This window comes from Strix uralensis, chromosome 4, assembly GCF_047716275.1.
Source record: "Strix uralensis isolate ZFMK-TIS-50842 chromosome 4, bStrUra1, whole genome shotgun sequence".
Taxonomy (NCBI): domain Eukaryota; kingdom Metazoa; phylum Chordata; class Aves; order Strigiformes; family Strigidae; genus Strix; species Strix uralensis.
In genome coordinates, this window is record NC_133975.1 from 80,300,506 (window position 1) to 80,317,518 (window position 17,013).

The following is a 17,013-nucleotide window of genomic DNA, read 5'->3' on the forward strand; positions in this document are numbered from 1 at the left end:
TCCCAAGTAGACATTTGACTCTATAAACTCATGAAGGGTTCATTCTAGAAAATGGCCGGACACACCAAAGCAGGAGTATAGAGAGCCCTCATGTCACAACTTCTGTCTTCGAGGCCTTTCACAACTTAGTTCCTCTTTGTTTGGGTGTAACCTACAGAGTGCCAGCTCAAGGCTTCTCTTCAGTGAGGGAAAATTGAATCTTGGCACTCAAAGACAAGGACAGATCAACTTCTGGCGTAAACCAGTTTACTTTGGCTTCTGTTGGGGGATGCAGAAACCACAATGCAGAAGTCAGCTATGAACTCTGTGCTGCTGTGGCTAGACAGGTCCTTGTATCCAGATGGGTTTGGAAAACCATACGCCGCTCTGCACAGTTACAATGACCTCCTAAAAATACTCCTTACCTTCTCCCACATGCTGTCTTCTGCCCAAGGCATCTTTCCCAAACAGATCTGTGTAGTTGCTAAACAGTCTGCGTATCCTACTTTAATAATGCTGAGGTGGGAGGCTTTTCACCTATTCAAAGAAGAGACAGACAAGCCATGAAGGATAGGGTTTGATAAATTTTACCAACAAGCCCAGGAAAGGAGGAAATAATGAAATCAAGTATCCTTAGAAAGCTGTTCTTCTTGACAGAACCGCCTCTTCTCTCTGAAAATACTCTTGGTATTTTCCCACGCTAGGCCAACACTGTAATGGCTAAAAAGAAAATTACTCCAGTGATTTTAATGTAAATAATAAGTTATGTGTTTGATACAATTTAATTATCTGTGAAACTCTACTTTCTGGCAGAAGCCTGGTGTACGTAAAGGTTACTGAGTTTGGAGCTAAACTGTCTCCAGTAGTCACTCTCTATCCCTGGAACTTCTTGAATAAGCTCGATGAAGCCTGGCTGAGGTTAACAAGAAATACTAAATCGTAATCTGCATGTAAACTCTGATTTTAGAGGAAGGCCAAAAGCTAATAGTAGTAGCAGCAGTATTAGTAGTAGTATTTCTTAAATATTCATTACATAATATAATAGTATAAAATATGCAGCGTAATGAGTATCATTTAGCACTCTGCCTTCTGATAAGTTGTTTCTGAGACACAGGTTTTAAAGGTGATTACACAGGTGCTTGGTGAAATGTTAAAAAGTGTCTCTGAGATTAAAGTTTCCTTCGAGAATCTTATTAGAAGTTTATCTGCGTAAGTGTCCCAACTCCATTAAAATTCAGGTTCACAGGCCTTATGACTGATGGTGTTGTTGGGTTGTACACCTAACCTGATGAAAAATCAGGCTGTTTACAGAAGGGAGGCTCTTCTCTTTCTTCATTGCCCCAGCCTCACGGCCCGTTTTCCTCGCACCAGTCTGAATGATCACGTAGTTGCAGAGTAAAAAGAGAAAAAATAAGTTCTCTGTCGCCTCTCGAGATAGCACGGTTACTCTGCCCGATGCAGAGGAGGAACACTGTTGTAGGAGTAGCAGCAAGCTAGATACCCAAGTGTACGTGCCCCTCTGCTCTCCTTTTTTCCGTTTCCTCATGTTATTCAGAAAAGCTAAGCAGATGCTCATGATGTTTTATTAGGGTGTATTAAAAGTAGCCAATGGAGTTAGAAGTGGTGAATGTTCAAGTAAGACACTGCTGATACTACTCACACACAGACTAATGGGTTTGAACAGGTAGCTGTGAGTTGAACATCCTAAAGCAGGCAGCAGACTTGAAGTTTTGACCCGGCTGTGTACCAAAACAGCCCAGACAGGGAAGCCTCGTGGCAGATTTGACCATGGCTCGCTCTTTCTGCTTGCCCTCTGGTCTTCTCACACAGCTGATCTGAGGGCAGTTCTAACCAGCTCTTTCCAGAGCAACCGTTCTGGTTATTAAACATCAGCAAAAGGCCATACTAGGCTGTTTTATAGCCCTTTTTAGGTAAAGGAGCATATTGTGATCCTCCCCAAGCCTCATTGTAAGTAAAAAATAATTTAATTCTCTCATGCCAAAGCGAACCAGCCAGTCAACCCTAACAACAACAAAAGCAGTAAAAACATGGTTCTCACAAGACACCTGACAAAGTGCAGGGCTTCCCTAATTATCTTCTTGTCATATCTGTTTAGTGTGAATCATGCACTGAATAGATACTCGGGCAACGAGGACCCAGCGGATGGGGCTTGCTGCCCGCCCTGGTCCTGCCAACTCAGCCTGCAGAGCAGAGCAGAGCAGAGCGGAGTGGAGCGGAGCGGAGCGGAGCAGACCTCGGGCACACGTAAGGCCTTTTCCATGTATTTCTCTGTGTGAGAGAGGATCACCCAGACTGCCAAGCTCTTGGGGCGGATACTACTGCTGCATCTACCAACTTTTGATCCAGGACACTTGGCCCTGATTTAAGCACTACCACAGTACAAAAACCAGTAGCAGTCTCATGTTTCTTCTGTACCTTGCTTACAAATATCTTCACTACACTGACAAAATTTAAAGACATTTTGGTTTGTCTTGAAATAAACCTTTACCAGTAATATCTGCACTGTACCTGCACGTGACTGCACGTAAAGTTTACTTGCCAACTGTAATTGCATACAGCATACAAAATACAAGTCAAAGCTGATTACCAAAGTTCACTCATCTCGAATCGTTCAAAATTTAAGCAGTATAATACTAATTTTCTTCCAGGCTTCCCCCATCAACATTATGGCATCATTCTGTGTAGGAGTTCCTCACTATGCTTCTGTTGTAGCATGCTACCTAACAACGTTGCACAATTTACCTGTTTGCAATTTGTGTAGTATTTACGTGACAAAGAAATGGATGAATTTTAGATTAAGAAGTTAGAAAGAAGTGCCAATAACGTCACAGCCATAAAACTGGGTATTTCTTACTGCTGCTGTCATGCTCCTTCTGTGACCTTGGGCAAGCCATTCCAGTCCTGTGTCTTCAGACTTGTCACACACCTGCGTGGGCAGGTGGGTAAATCTGGGACTACTGTTCATCTGGTAAAACTCTCTGTGTCTTAAGTTCTCTGGGCCTCAGTTTTGCCGTGTTTTAAAATGAGGTTAATACCATACCTAGAACTTCATAGGCACGTGAAAATTTACTGGTATATGTATAGAGATGTAATTACGCCAGTATGGGTGTATTGTAATATTTTGCTATGTAGAAACATCTTGCACTTGTTACTTCATATCTCCTTCCAGGAATGATGACTGGGTAAAAGCCAAAACATTTGTTAAAGAATCTGTTTCAGTTCGATCCTACTTGCGCTTCGCTCATCTGGGTGCTGAAAAGAAACCTAGTGGGTAAGAGAGACTTCCCGTTCCTCAAGCGGGCTTCACGCTGTCAGCAAGATACACTTTTGAGCAGACGCTTGCAGATTCAGAGTTCAAGTTCACTTCGGAGGGCCATGGGGGTGAGACTATCGTGTATCTGATGGCACAAGAAGCCTCGTGCGCTTTAATAGGTTTACTTCCAGAAATTAGGAGTAACTGCAACAGTACCTATGGCCAGGATCTTGATCTGGGGAATCACCTGTGAGCAAGAGACAGGATGAAATCCAGTCAGAGCGTCACAGGAGTTAACTTCAACGGCGAGTCTCACAGTTACTTGGCGCTTCCTTCCCTTAAAGCCCCAGCTGCCGGAGCCCCTCAGCCGCCGCGCTCCGGCGGGTACTCAACCGCCTTTTACACCTCCGCGGGCCGCCCAGCAACTGCGGCCGGGGGGCTGGGTGGGTGCTTGGGGCTTATGACAGCGGGACGGGGAGGGGGGGACGGGGGCTGACGCCGCCGCAGCTTCCCGCCGCGCTCTTGAGTGGCGGCCGCGTGCCGGCGGCGGGCGCAGCCTCGCGCCGGCGCTGGGGAGAGGATCCCGTGCGCGGGCCGGGGGCGGGAAGGAGGCAGAGGGGAGCGCGCGCGCGCGTGCCGGTGAGCCGCGCACTAGTGGCGGGCGCGCGCGCGGCTCCGACTGCCTGACGCCAGCCAGACCAGATCGATCCGGCCCCCCCCACGCCCCCCCCCCCCCCCCCCCCCCTCCCTCCCTCCCTCACCGCCCGGCCGCCGGTAACAACTTCGCGTCCCTCTCGCCTCGCCTCTCCCTGCTGCCCCCGCCGGCCGGCCGTGCCTGCGCCGCCCTCCTCCTCCTCCTCCTCCTCCTCCTTCCCGCCGCTCCCCCGGGTGGTCCCCGGCTCCGGGGGCCCCCGCGTCGGGCCGGGCCGGGCTGTGGGGAGCGGCTCCTCCGCGCCGCCGAGGGAGCGCAGCTCCGCTCTCCTCCTCTCGTCCCCGGCATGATGGCGTCCCTCCGGCAGCCCGGGGGAGACCCGGCGCCGCTTCCCCGCCGGCCGCTCCCGGCTCGAAGTTTGTGGGTAGGTGCCGCGTCGGGCCCGGCGGGAGGGAGAGCCCTTCTCTTCCCTGCCGGGAGGGAGAGCCCTTCCTTCCCGTCCCTTCCCCGCCGGGAAGCCGCCCTCTTCCAAGGAGAAGCCTCCGCTGGGGCCGCGGGGCTGCGCCGCGGCCGCCGCCCGGCCCCGGCCCCTTTGTGCGCCCCGCGGGGGAACGCGGCCGAGCCCTGGCCAGACGGGGCAAGTGCCTGCCTTTGTTTTTGCGAGGGGAAAGCCTTTCGCCTCTTGCCTCGGCCGGACCGTATCCCTGTCCGTTTAATTTAATTTCTCCCCTTCCTTTCTTCCCTCAGCCCCCTTCCCCTCTTTATTTTTTTTCCTTTAATGACAAATCTGTGCTTAGAGGTCAAGGAAAGTTCACTTAATTTTTTTTTCTCCTCCCTGTGAGAAGGTTTGGATGCATGAGATTTTCCCCTCCTTAATGTAGTTTCTTCGTATACTCGGGCTCTACAGCCAAATAATCTTATCCTGAATATAGATCTTGAAAGCTTATTAAAATTTACTGGTGTGGAAATATTCAGTCATGCGTTCGAAAGAATCTGGGCCAAATCCTGACTTTTTTTTTTTATATTAACTGAAGTCAGTGGTAGTTGTGATCGAGGAAGGGTTGCTGTGCTTGCTCTTTTGTTAGTAGATCAATCCGAAGAAGATAGGTGGTCTGACAACAGTTTGCTTTTATGGTATCTGAATAATTGGAGTTTATTCCGAAGGAAAAAAAAAATCTATTTTTTTGGTGTATTTTAGGAAAAAATGGTGCTCGCTGCATGTAAAAAAGGCAACAGTTTTATTTGGGGAAGGAGAAGTGGTGTTAGATCCAGGTGGGGAGGAGTAAAAGTGGATGTGTATTTCAGATGCGAGCAAATGGAAAAGGTCAGTGCCTGAAACATGTCAGTGTTAAAGATTCGGCATCTTGAAACTAACGTGCTTAGGAAAAAGCTGTATTTCAAACATGTCATAGCTGAGAGTTCAAATTTCTTTTGCATACAGAAAAGTCAAAAAGAGAAAACTTTATCCCCCCCCCCCCCCCAGTTACATGTGTTTTTAAGCAGCATTTAAGGCTAAGACTAAAAACTAACCCACAGAGACCACTTTTTTTTTTTTTTTTTGCAGGCGTGTGTCTGTAATTCTGCGAGTCATCATGTGGCTCGCTGTCTGCACCTTGTCCTGTCAAACAATAGGAGCAAATCGAGTGAGGGAACCTGAGGTGTTAACGCTCACTTATTTTTTTTCTTTTACTTGTCAGTAATTACTCTGCTGAATTATGGGAGGTGCGTTTGTTTGTTGCAGTGGATTAATAGTCATTTTACTTCCCCATTGAACCAGAGAGCAGTGCTATGAAGCTTTTCAGAGGTTCTCATTGGATTTCAGTGCAAGTTTTGAGTGCTTGCTTCTTTACTGTGACTGGAAGAGCATCGGTATGAAAACGAAAGATATCTAAGCCCTTTTTGAAGTTCTTGCTCTGGTCTTAGGGGTGAAATCTTGCAATTTACTTCTGACTGTAAGCGTGAGAGAAATTTCCCTTGATTCGGGTGATCCAGAAGCCTTCCACAGCTACCAGAGAGGATCAGTTCAAGCCGTGATCAGGTTACCCTAAGGGTAGGGATTTGTCCTTGCTTCGGTTTTGACCCCATCAACCATTGGGTATGTAATCAAATACATTTTTTTCCTACTCAGTCCTGTTCAACTTGCCTTTTTTGTGTACCCTTGAAGATGAGATGATCCAGTACATGTGAGAAAAGTGTCTGAATACACAGATGGAGATCTTTCTGTTTCTGTATAAATATTAACTATCAAATCAAATGTTTAAAAGCTGATGTGTTTAGTGTTTGCTTTTCCTCCGTAGTTTGAACACAAAGTAAAGAGTTGAACGTAAGGAAAAGCAATACAAAGGTTAATAAAAGTCCTAATTGTGTTTCTGAATACTGGGAAATTATTCGGATTAAATTATGAGTTTCTTTGCTTGGTATAAAGATTTAAATTTTAAAAACGAAGGGGTTGTGACTTTCTGGGTTTTTTTTAAATTGAAGCATGAATGCACTGCATATTGTGTGTAGCCAGTGTTCTGCTCTGAAGCCCAAGTTGTGTGTGTAAAATAAAAGCTCATTCGAGTAGTCTCACAAGCCTAATGGAGGCATCATCTCAGCTTTATAAATAATGTAAGTTGTGTATAATGTGGAGTCCCCAGAGACTGCAGAGAAAGCATCATTACCAGCCTTTTCAACCTGCTGGAGATCTTAAATTGATTTACAGCACTGAACTGGTGCAAAATGATACATCAGGATGACACAGGGTCAACCTGTAAAAGTCTATGATGTGAGCCCGTTAGTTCAGTCATCATAATTAAACCATATTATGAGGGCAGCGAAGCAAGTGTCTGTGACATGTCCCATTGTGCTTCAGATATGGGTGGTTTAAGAATCAAATAAAGAGCGCACCGTGTTTATTATTTAAGCTGTGCAAAGAGTAGTTGAAATTAAAGCTTGTGGCCCTGTGAAGAATAAATGCTGAACCAATTTAGGTTGACTCTTAACCTCTTTCTTGCAGTCATTAGTGACTGAAATAGATGGAGTCATGGGCAGCTTGGAGGTGTGTGTGTGGGGAAGTGGTTGTGAGTGCGTATCTGAATTTTACATATCCCTTCTCAAGCATCGAAATCAGCTAGACTTTACCTGCAGACTGTGCTATCAGACATCAAAGGGACAAACAGGCAAACAAGCTAATTGTTTGGGCTTTTTTCCCTCTAGTATTTTTATCCTTCTAAAGTTTGTAACTGCCTGTTGAAATGTTCCTGCAGATCTGAGTTCTTGTATAAGTCAGAACATCTTAGTCACATCTTCAACTATATGTCCAAACTTATTTTAGAACAGAGACTGTAATTTTGAGTACGGGTTGGCATAGGACATTCTATTTTTTTTTTTTTAGTGAAGGCAACTGTGGCTTCAGATCCATGTTTCTGCTCCAAATAGCTTAGAGGGTAGCATGCCACAGATAGCAGAACATTTATCATATACTAAACATCTTAGGTCTTGCTGTTTCTGCTAATAAAATCAATACGAAGTGTTTCGGGAAAATCCTGCTAAAACTCCTTTTTCTTTACTAGTCAGTGTGCTGCTTGGTGATTTGAGAGTTTTGTGCATATTAGTGGTTAAACCAACTCCTCATACCTGAATTGGTGTGAACTCTGCACTGCATCTCCCAGCCAAGAGAGAAACAGCTCTTATTTTTAGTCACAAATGTAACTAAAAAAAATAATTTTGAAGGACACAAGAGAGGCAGAGAAAATAAATGATCACTAGTGGTGAGAGATCCATTAGTCTTCAGGTTCAGTTGCATCTCAATAGCATGTGCTTTAGCTAAGGTGCTTTCTGAGTGGCAGATAAAAGAATTAAAGCTGTCTTTTGGGTGCAGTGTCTTATAAAATGTGGATATGGAGCTCTCTTCTGCTGTAGCGATGCAGATGAATAAATGATACCACCTTACTGAAGAGAGCCATAAAATCTGTGAAAATGAAAATCGGAGTTCACAAATTGCTTTATGGTTAATGAAGTGATTCTACTATTTTATTTTTTTTAATTTCTGGTTTAGGTTTTGATGACAAACTCACCCAGTTGTGCTTTCAGAGTGGGGAAATGTCTGTTCTGCCCATAAAAACTTCACTTGTTTCCCTCTAGTAGCTGCAGATGAGTATTCTTCCACAGGCCTTTCTTCTGTGTATAGCAGTGTCCCAAAAAATTGAATGCATATGAGTCTTAATAAAGATGATTTGCAGTTCCTAGAAGTTTACCTTTGAAGTTTACTGAACAGAAAATTCGAGTTTAAAACATCAAAACACCAAATTGGCAAGTGTGGCTTGAAACGCTGGTGATTTAAAGGCTCATCTACGCAGGCATCTTGCACTTTTGTAGCTATTTTGCTCAAGCTACGATAGTGTAACTTTAGAACGGCATAGAGGATTTTTATGTTAGAACAGCGGGTTTTGCTTGGGATGGGAAAGAAGTTATTTTAAATTGATACTTTTTAATTGATAGAGTTGTATCCCTGCAGGCTGTTGTATAATTGTTTCCATTGGAATGTCGCTATTCTTCAAGATTCAGAATAACCAGAGAAAATGTTAGATTGGGCCTTTTGTGAAGGGCTTTGCAGAGGGTGGATTCAGGGGTGAGGAGAAGGACACTCTTGGCTGCTAATGACTGCCACAAAGATCCCTATCCTCCTCGGAGGACAAATGTTAATTTGCATTACGGAAGCTTTTTTGATTTTGTGTGTATTTGAGTGGGGGGCATCTTTGTTTTTAACAGGATAGAGAAGGCAAACATTTCATAAAATAAACAGGCTAATTTCAAGGAATGTAAAGCATTTTCCAGAATGAACCCAGGTTGTACAGGATCTCTCCCTGCTTCAGTTTTATGCCTGCATGTCTTGGCTTTGGAAGTGCTTCGCAGTTGAACAGGAACAACGATTGAGCCACACTACTTCTAATTAGACTGTGTGAGGTCAACTATTCAGTGCATGTAAGGCTGAACTCTGCTGAGTTGGGTCCATTTCTATTTTTTTTTTTATTTTGGGGGAGGAGGAAGGCTGTGTATCAGGTCCTGTGGCACCAGGATTGCTGGGGTGGAAGTGTTGCGCAGCTGTGTGCCCACAGTGCTGCCCCCTGATAGCCATGCTGTGTGTGACACAGCTGCTGGACTGAGCTGCCATCAGATTACGAAGGGTTTTCTGCAGGTGCGGATTCCTTTACTCAGTTGTACTCTTCTTGCGAGTGCTGTGTCTTGGGAGACTGTGTAAAAACTGAGTTTAGATCAAGAATTGAAACTTTTTTTTTCCCTCTGGACTTGCCAGTGCAGGGAACCTGACTAGTACAGCTATTCTGGACACTTGCACAATTCAGGCATTCTAACGTAGCTCTGTAATTGTTCTGGACTGTATGTCACTTTAATTTCAGTGTGGGGTATCCACTTGGGAGAGTGATATTAGAATAGATGTCACTGGTCTTTCTCATTTAGTTCTTCCCCCACCCTTTCCCTAGCATGCACAGGCAAAGTCTGGAGTACAAGGAGGAAAACAAATTATTTTTAAACATGCCTTTATGTAAGTCATTATATTTAGGCACTGTTCAAAGCAGTATCATCCAAAGGCAACTATTATGTTGACTTGGCATGTAAGCAGATCATTAATGTGGTTCGCCAGTGATTTCTGAAGCACTATTTCATATTTCTGTGTTTATAAAGGGAACGCTCTTCCCAACATGGCAGCATATGAGACTGTCTGAATAAGTCAGTATAGACAGTCTGAATTATAGCACTTAATGGTATTCAGAAGCATTTCACTTGCATGTTTTTGTCATTAAAATCATTAAAACGCCAATCCACATCAAAGTGATCTATGGACTATCAATCCAGTATTGGGTGACTTGGAAACCCATTAAAAAGTTTTTACAATGCTAAAGTGATTATAGACAGAATCACGAGAGTTTTCACTGTCTCCTTGCTTCTGTCCCCAGCACGGGTGTAAGAGTCATGTCTGCCCTCCAGCTTCGACTGATGTAGCAGTCAGAACTATCTGAGGGGAAGCTGAAAACGTATCCTGTTAATACAGATTTTGTGCATGAGTAGGAGTTGGAGTTCAGGATTTACAGCGTTACAGAGTTTCTTCTACAGAGGTTGCAAGACTGGTGTACGTGTTTAAAAACTTGTCTAGGTAGATGAAAGCAAAAAAGCATGTGTGCACACAGAGCTAACACCTGACACTTAGGTAGCAGGTCAAAAGGTTTTCTATGAATTCAGAGAATCCTTTATGTTCAGATTGCTTGGGGCATACAGTGACCGTAGCTGATCATACTTTTGCTTGCTTTTCTTCCTCACTTTTTTCAGTATTGCGAATTAGTATCTCATTCTTCTGTGTTTACAGGAAAGACTGATTTACTGAGGATATTTTTCTTATAAATCATTTCAGACTTCTGATTTCAAGCATTTTAAGGCATTGACAATAATAGCAGCATTCTGTCTGGCGTAGTGTGATGAACCAGGGCCTGAGACTTAAAGATAACTTATTCTTATGCTGGGTTATTAGGGTTATTCACGCTTGATAGGTATGCTCTGTGTTCATGTGCATATATGAGTGCTTAAAATAACATTCACTGCTGTTGAAAGTTAAACTATTTGCATCAGATAAAGGTAGACTAAACCTATATATAGTTGAGAACAGCCTGTAAATTTATCAGGGTGTGTGTATGTAATAACTATTTATATATAAATACTTAAATGCTGCTTAATCAGTTTTGGTTAAAGGTGAAGTAAATAACTGGAGAATCATGTTGCAACAAATTGTGGCTTCCATTTAAATGTGTTTCTAAGGGTGATAGGAGGAGGAAACATCTGCTGTTTGGTCAGATGCTCTTAATGAGTTGCATATTTGACTTTATTCTACCAATACATTTCACCTTTGTATCTGTTAGATTTCATTTGGATATTAATGTGGGAGGAATTAATCAAATGTCCTTGCTGTCTTACCTGTATGTTACTAGTATGGACTCTCATTCAGCTGACATGTTGAGGGATAAAATATGTGGCTTGTAACTAGCTGTATTTCCTGAGGGAGTGGAGAGCGGGTTCTCAGAAATTTTTTCCCCAAGACTAATTTGGAAGTGTGTGTGAGACAGAGGGTGGAAGGTGGTGTGGCACTGATATCTCCTGCCGTTTCACTCCATGGTTTAATTCTCTGTGGTGTCCCTCCCTGTAAATTATAAAGCTGAAGAATAGCAAAAGTGTATGGGTTGGGGGTTGGTTTGCTTTTTTTGTTGTTTTTTAACTCTTTGTCTTTCTTTTCTTTCTAGCCCTCCCAAGGTGTTGCACAACAAGCTCTGCTAGTATTTTGGTAGGACAGAAAAGTTGGCAGAACACCTTTGCTCACTGTTGGCCAGTTGTTTTTTGTTGTGTGTTTTTTGGTGGGGTTGGTTTTTTGGGTTTTTTTGTTTTTTTTTTTTTTTTTCCCCCCCCAAGGGTTTCTGAGCTGTGTTGTATGAAACAAGAAAGTTACTTTCGAGTTAGACCACTAGCACCTGCTTAGGAATGTAGATTCTGCTCACATGTCCTGAAAAGTTACTAAAACTGGCTCAGCAATAAAACACAGTTCCATTTGATGAAGGGTCTTCCTCTTGATATCTAAATGCTCCATTGTGAAATTTGACATATTTTTGCCACTGTTGTGGTTTCCTGACTGAAGTCTACTTTGAGGAAGGCAGTTTTGGTTTGGTTTTGTGGCTTCTTACCAGGGCTGTATGTGAAGCAAGGTGACAGTGATGAGGACTTGAATTTTAGTGGAATGAAGCCATGCATGAAGCCAAACTTCAGCAGTACAAGCAGTGAAGGAAGGATGAGTGAGGCAATTCAGAAGACTTCCGGCTGCTTTGAAAATATTCCAAAAGTTACGTAAAATTTGGAGAGGGATTATTTCTCATTATATTTTTGTCTGCTTTGCCTTCTGCTCTCCCTGGTTTGTATCTGAAATTCTTAAAAGTAGTACAGTAAGGTCACAGGCCATTTTAAATAGGACTTGGTGAAGTGGTCAAAATCAGGGAAACAAAGTGATCTGATTGAGATTTTCATCGTAATTTGTGAGTCTATTTTTTGTAGAATTTGGGACAAATCTTTTATCCTTCGTTGAAATGTATGATTTTTGATTAATAGCACTGAATCTATTGAGTTTGACTTCCTGGTGAAAATGCCATATTACTTTAAAAAGCAGTTCTCTCATGACTCTGCCTATGCATGGCAAATAGAGCTCAGACCCTACCTCTGTCTAGTAGCACTTGATGTGATTTTGTATTTGTGCCGTGGCAAGCAGAGTCCAGTTTTCCTGAATCAATTCTTTTTCTGATGTGGACCAACTTCTTGTTTTCAAATGATTAGCAGGTGGTTCTTTCGAGAACTTCACAGAATCATAGGATGGTTGAGATTGGAAGGGACCTCTGGAGGTCATCAGTCCAATCCCCTACTCAGGCCTGGCCACCTAGGTTGCCCAGGACCGTGTCCAGATGGCTTCTTTTTTCCCAGTTATATGACAACAGCATTCTTGTTTTGTCACAACAGCAAAGAAAGTACATTTGAAATTTACCTAGACCTTCTCATAGACCTGACAACATGTACCTGATAGCTCCAGGGATTGTTAAATGCATAATGTGATTACACTGATTTAATTTCAAATGTGTAGTTTTTCAGGAATCTCAAGCATATCTGAAGTGTGTGCTTCCCTGCACAGAGGTGGAACAGGGACGTGAGGGAGACAGGGACTCAACTCATGTGGCTTTACTGAGCTCTCACCATGAATCTCCAGTGTTGAGGACCAGAGTTTCATCTCCCTTCACACAGTCTCTTGGTCCTTCCTCTTGTCATCAGACACTTCTGCCTTTTTATCACTGAGGAGATAGATAAAACAGACATTAGTTATGTCTTCGTCCTCATTCTGGTAATTACCTAGTGAATGCAGTGACAAACTATACTATTTTGAAAAATGTGAATGTCGGCCTTGCTGAACATCTTGGAAAACCTGGCTTACATATAGGTCGCCATCTTGGCTATTATAGTTTCCTGTTTTGCATTTTTGCCCGCTGCTGGCTTTACAGTCTGGCATGCTTAATAACAGGCTCTTTATTATCCATGCTAGCTAATGTCGCTGTACATGCTTCCACTTGGATGTAGTAGCCAAAGGAAAAGTCTTTGTCTTTATTAGCTTAAAAACTTCAGATCACGTAATTATAGTTTCTGTAATGTGTCATATTAGATTTCATCTGGAAAATATTTTATAAATACCCTCAGCTTAAAGCACTGTAGTGTGTGGTATTTTTGGACAGATGGATATGAAATTGCTCCTCTTTTTTCTGAAGTTTGCTGTCTAGTTACCTAGAGCAGGAGACAGTGATAGCAGAGAGGGGTTGAAGTGCTTGCTAGAGCCTTTGGTTATTCAGAACCAGCTAGGGCAGAGCTCATTGCTCTGGGGATGAGACGAGGTTTTGCAAATTGACTGAAGTGCTCATGTCTGAGTGTGAGCTGCTCTTTGTCCTGGATATAATTTAAAATTAGGGGGGTGGCGGCTCCATAGGATGGAGAGAACTCTTAAGAGTTTGGCTCCTCTCAACCCCAGCCACAGATTTCTTCGCCTGTGCTGGCTGGGTGACTTCGGTGCTCATCCTGCTCTGAGCTGATCCAGCTGTTCTGCAGAATGGTTTTTTTTTTGTTGTTGCTTTTTGTCAGGTTAGGAAGGTGACAGACTAAGCAGAGGGGAAATTATGTTGGAGTACCAAAGCTGGCACAAGGGAGTAAAGGGAACCTTTTTCTCTTTGGGTAGGAGGAAGCCGTTAGGCTGCTCATCTGCTTGTGGACCTGTGACCGTGCTGGCCCAAGGCAGCTGTTGGAGGTAGCCAGTTATAAACAAGTACTGTAGTACTCCCAGATGAAGACTTCCTTAATATGCTTGCCAAGGAAAGGTCTAATTTACAGGGTTTTTTTCCCAGATACTTATGCTGGTGATTAGCATGGTGAGGTTAGACTGCCAACAGTTAAGTCGCTCACAAAGCCCCAGTGTAGTTATATTGGCAGCAAACCGACAGTGATTAATGATACAGTGTATTTTATGGGGGGTGAGGGAGGATGGATGGGGAGGAACACTTAAACAAGCTTTTCTGGTCAAGTGCTGTTTTCCTAGTAGAAACTGCAAGCTATATTAGAAATGTTTTTCTAGTTTAATGCAACCATATGAACAGAGCACATCTAGTGCACATTCTGTATGAGATAGGACAAACGTTTTTCCTCATGGGGAAAAGAATGTCCTCCAAGTTTAGTAGTAGAAACTTTCTTTTCCCCTTTAGAGGATGAAATAACTTGAAACAGCTAGCAGACCAGGTACTGTTAGCAGCAGCATTATCACAAAGTTAGAGAAAAGCTAAATATTAAATCCATTAAAAATTCTGTAAAAGCAGGCTGGTGCTACCAGAAATCACTGCAAGTGAAGACAATTAGGGCACCTGAAGCTGATACGTGCTGTAAGTGAATACGCTGCTTGTAGCTTTCCTGGGCTCTGCACCACTGTGTAAGTCACTTTTAAATTTTTGGCTTTTCATCCACTTTTCTCAAAAAAAACTTAGAAAGGACATGTTTTAACTGTATATGGTAAACGTGTTTACAAACCCTTACTTTTTCTTGTTACTGCTAGCTATTTAATGTCTTCAAACATTATGTCTTTGTAATAGATTTCTTAAGTTCAAGGAACTAGACTATCTACAAAATCAAAATGTAAACTTCAGGCATTTTCCCTAGTTGCAGTGCTGGAGCAAGGTTCTCGCTGTATTCCCTTGTAGCCTTCCACTGTGCCAAGGAACTATCCAGACCCCTGGGAACCTGATTGTAATGTTTGTTTTTTTTTTTTTCCTCTAGTTTGGCTACAGGCTTTTTTGAAATTTTGTTCTGTGCAGAAAACATCACCTAATGTAACTGGCATAAACACTCCAGGACTGTTTACTACAGTTCCTTGGATAACTGTTCCCTTTGCCCTTGTCCCCACTAGTTTATCAGCTATGACTCTTGCTCATGGTCAGACCCAATGAATCCCCTGTGGTTTGTGAACTGGGAGCAGCTGAGAACTGGGAGCACTGGGGACAGGCTGCTTGCGCTGAAGTCTTGTATTTCTTAGCATAGGCAGGTTTCCATCACACCTTTGCCTGGCTTCTTGCCTCCTGTGACATGGGACACAAGGGCCCTCAATCTTCCAGGCCAGCCAGCAGTCAGGGTTGTTTGAGGCTAACGACTTGTTATCTTGGGAACCGGGGAGTACTGGTTTCAGCCCCAGAATTAAAGGCATCTAGATTGTCAGCTTAAAGACAAGGAGTCTGAAATCGTTGTGTGCTATTTTTGTGCACTAGCTTTCAGCCTAGAAGTAAGTAGACTTGGAAAGCTGCAAGACCTGGAAATTCATCCTTGCAGTCTCACTTTGCGACGTATTCAGGGCTTGGAATCCTTCTGTCCTCTCTACTAGGACAGCTATGACTGTTTGTTCAGTAGCAGGCAGCAACGGAAAATCTGGGAAGCATTATGGCTGTTTTAGCTAGCCTGCTGCTGACCCTGCAGAGCATGTGGTGTTTGGGAAATACTGTGTTTTGGTGTCTCATCAGTAAGGTTGCAGTACTACTTTACAAAATCTGAATTTTGAAACTTTGAACTGGTCTTGGAAAACTGTGGTGGAACGAATAATAAGTTTCCTTAATTCCATAAGCAGAATCATATAGGCTCTGTTAATAAAAAAAGCTCACAGATAAGGAAAGGGCACTGAGTAATTCTTTATGTGGTTTGATTCCTCCTCCAATATCATAAAAAGCTTACAGATAACTGGGGGATCAGATAGATAGATTACAGCCGTTTTGTTGTGTTGTAAAACTTCTGTATTCCCAGTAAGCAATGTAGGAGGATATCTCCCACTTCCTTTCAAGCTATGCGGTTCCCAAGTGCTGTATGAACTATCAGTTCCTATCTGTGGGTTGAAGCCTTTGTACAGAACCTTCCAAAGCCTTGATCTCAGGAATATGAGAAAACAGTTTGACGTGAGATTCTGCAGATGTTCTGGCACAGGGCTGTGACAGCTGCTTTTGCCTCATCCTGCAGTTTTTTCGGATCTCACTGACTCCTCACGTACGGGCGCACCCTTGGTTTGTGATTTTAGAAGGGGAAAGGTGTGTCTGTGACTTCTGGGTCTGTGCGTGGCTGTGCCCTGTTGGCAGTAGTTAGGAGGCACTTCTGTTGGCTGCCTTGAGTGCAGTAGTGCCAGCATGTGCCCCAGTCTCAGCCCTGGTGCCTTTACCCTCTGACCCCTTGCTGCGGTCAGCGGTCATCTGTTCTTGCTCAGGGCAAGCTGCCTCTGGCCGAGTGACTTCCTCCATGGCGTGGAGGTGTTGCTTGGGGTAATAGCACATGCTCTCACAGAGCTGTCTTGGTGCCATTGTGCCAGCAAACGTTTTGTGCCGGTGGTCACCTCCCTGGCGTTCTTTGTCTAATACTTGCCTCTCATTCAATGGCTTTCAAGAGTGTTGTTCTCCACTTGTTAGCAGGAGAAGCTAAGGCTCGTCGTGAGGAAGTGGCTTGCCCAAGGGAGATGGAAGCTGTGTCATCTGAGCAGCAGCCCAGCACTCTCTACGACAGTACTCTTGCCAACAATGTTTTACAGGCTTAGGCATGGCAGGAAAAAATTGCACTGATAGCAAATTCAGTTGCAGTCAGTAGACTTCTTTGGATTAAAGTGCCCCTGAGAATGAAGCTTTTAGACTTCATTGGTGAACCGACTGTCGTCTGGAAGGTTGTTGGCCTCTAACCACAGTAACGTGCGATACCTGTTTTGTTCCAAGTGTGCCTGCCAGTTCAGGGGAAAGCTCCTAATGCCTGGTCTTCAGTTGAAACAAGGGTTGTTTCTTTGGCTCTGCAGAGTAATTGTCTGGATGAAAACATTTGTAAAACTAAGAGACCCTGTAAGTGCCTTTGTAGTTTCGTGTCAATAGCTTTATTCCTCCACAAGTATAGTTTTTAATATTGGAGACATTGTACCCTGCTCTAGGATTGCATTGGGGTGTAGTTGAAGGCAGTTCATGTTTTTAGTGTAGGTTAGCACAGACTT

General features: G+C 43.5%; 1 protein-coding gene across 2 annotated transcripts in view; it reads left to right on the forward strand.

Moving 5' to 3' along the window:
- Positions 1–4,000: 4,000 nt before the first annotated feature.
- Positions 4,001–17,013, forward strand: part of SMAD1 (SMAD family member 1) — a 48,443-nt gene continuing 35,430 nt past the window's right edge. Inside the window, exon 1 of one of the 2 annotated variants that reach the window (XM_074867404.1) lies at positions 4,001–4,329. The gene's annotated coding sequence lies outside the window, so the exon portion shown is untranslated. Of the gene's footprint in view, positions 4,330–5,867; positions 6,001–17,013 lie in introns of those variants that run through there. The other variant, XM_074867406.1, reaches the window with a different exon arrangement.